Source organism: Paramormyrops kingsleyae, chromosome 15 (assembly GCF_048594095.1).
Source record: "Paramormyrops kingsleyae isolate MSU_618 chromosome 15, PKINGS_0.4, whole genome shotgun sequence".
Lineage (NCBI taxonomy): Eukaryota > Metazoa > Chordata > Actinopteri > Osteoglossiformes > Mormyridae > Paramormyrops > Paramormyrops kingsleyae.
The window spans coordinates 27,756,540-27,758,653 of record NC_132811.1 but is presented as its reverse complement, the minus strand read 5'-3'; the positions used below and the strand labels follow the sequence as shown (position 1 = coordinate 27,758,653).

Genomic DNA, 2,114 nt, shown 5'->3' with positions numbered 1-2,114 from the left:
GGCACCTCAGGCGTGCTGCCAGCAGGGGGCGCCTTGGCGGGCGCCACCGTCACGTGGCCAGCAGGGTGCGCCTTAGCAGGTACCTCGGGCTTGCGGCCAGCAGGGGGCGCCTTGGCGGGTGCCGCCTTCATGTGGCCAGCAGGGGGCGCCGCAGCAGGCACCTCGGGCAGAGCGGCGACAGCAGCTGGGACCGCAGGCAGGGCAGACGGGTCAGACAGAACAGGCGGGACAGGCAGGACTGGCGGGTATACAAAATCACTTCTGAGTTTTCGATTAGCCTGGCGTTTCTTTGTAACCTCTTCATCACTATTCTCAGTTGCTGTGGTTACGTCATATTCTTCACACTCTTCCATACTGTCTGAAAAGCAGAAAGTAACTGTTTTCCAATGCCTTCGTCACTGCTTTGACATAAATTAATTTCATTATTTGACATAAATGAATTTCACTTACGAGAGGAATGTTTAATCTTTATGATCTTAATTTTTCTCCATTTCTCTACATCAAGCTCAGCACACTTCTTGTGTAAAACGCTAATATTGGTACACATTTGTGTCCTTGATCCAGTTGAATGGAATAACACCCTCTTCTTCACGAGTATTCTCCATCTAGACAGCCCACGCCCATTTCTTTCTCTCCATGCTATGGGGGGAAAATAAAATTACAAAGTTTTTATTGGAGAACCTATTGCTTTATTCATTTGTTCATTACATCACATAATCACATTTTAGCAAGAGATTGAGCTTGGGCAAAGCTCTCTTGACAATAATTAGTAATAAAACATCAAGACGTGAATGCATTTTCTACTTCTAATTTCTTGCCTACATATTAAAGAAAACTTGCAAAAATGACCAAAAAAATAATATCAGCAGTTACCCTTTCAATGGTGTTCATCGGCATGTAAAACAGGCAACAACACGTGTCCATTCCGGTTCTAGACCATTGATGTTTGGGCAGTATTAGTATGGGAGGTATTTTCTGCAAAAAATAAAATGAAAATGATAAAAAGAAAATACAATCTCCACTTTGCCATTTAGTTTCCAAAGTCTTTGCACAAAAATCTTGCAAAAATTAAAATAAAAATGAAATAGTACCATTTGCATTTTAAATTTCCACTCATGTATGAGTCAGATGTGAAAAATTAAAAAATTAAATTAAAAACCCTTTTTGTATTTTCATTTTCTACTTTGCCTTTTCATTTTCAAGTTCACTACATGCAAATATATGTTAATCGGAGCGGGGCGGTGGGCGGAGCTACGGATCACTGCTGCGATTCCGTTGTCTTCGTGTTTCTTGGCCATGGTCAACCTTGATACCCAAACTAATGACAAAGTCCACGCGGCTTAAGTTAGCTACTTATCTGCAGCTTCCGATTAGTTTAGCTTCTTATTCGTAGCGTCTTATTTCGGGGCTTAAGTTAATTCCAGCTTCCTTATATCAGAGTGTTCGCAGCTGCACATGCTACAGTTTTTAGTTAAGACATTTTGAAAATACGAAATAAAATATGTCGTGCGATATAATGGCAGGTATGCCATTTCACAAGCATACCTTTCATGATCGCTGCATTATAATGCTATATAAATAACATTACAGTACACAAAACGTGCCGTCTATATTACTTGTACAGTTTTCGGTACTGCATAAAACGACTGATATAATCTGACAACAGACAAGAATAATTAACTAGAATTAACACCGCCTCTGCACTCATCAGCACTGGGTTGGCAACACACGATTGGTACTCTGCACAAATTATTTTTTTTGTCATGTCAGAATATGATAATTTTTAAAGAACATCAAATGGGTAACATTTAAAAATCCTATCTCGGTGGGACAAGGACACGCATGATGCCGTTAGCTGTAAACCATAATGTTTTACTACTATGAATCTAAAAAAAAGTAATTTAACTAACTGACTGACTGTTTAATATGTAAAACAAAGTATTTACTACTCACATGAGCTTCGAAAAACGTCGAAATCCTAGTCACTGTACGACAGGAGAAATCCGCGCGAAAGAGTCTGCAGTCGTAAATCCAGGAAAAAAAAAACTTTCAAATTTGGGTGACGTGATACGCACTGACAACGTCGCAACGCTATTTTTCCATTCTGTATATTA

General features: G+C 40.0%; 1 long non-coding RNA gene across 1 annotated transcript; it reads right to left on the bottom strand.

Moving 5' to 3' along the window:
* Window positions 1-553: 553 nt before the first annotated feature.
* LOC140578455 (uncharacterized) lies at window positions 554-2,101 on the bottom strand. The gene is made up of 3 exons (XR_011982629.1): window positions 1,954-2,101; window positions 874-975; window positions 554-639 (listed from the first exon to the last, which is right to left on the bottom strand). It is a non-coding gene; the product is annotated as an uncharacterized lncRNA (long non-coding RNA).
* Window positions 2,102-2,114: the final 13 nt, after the last annotated feature.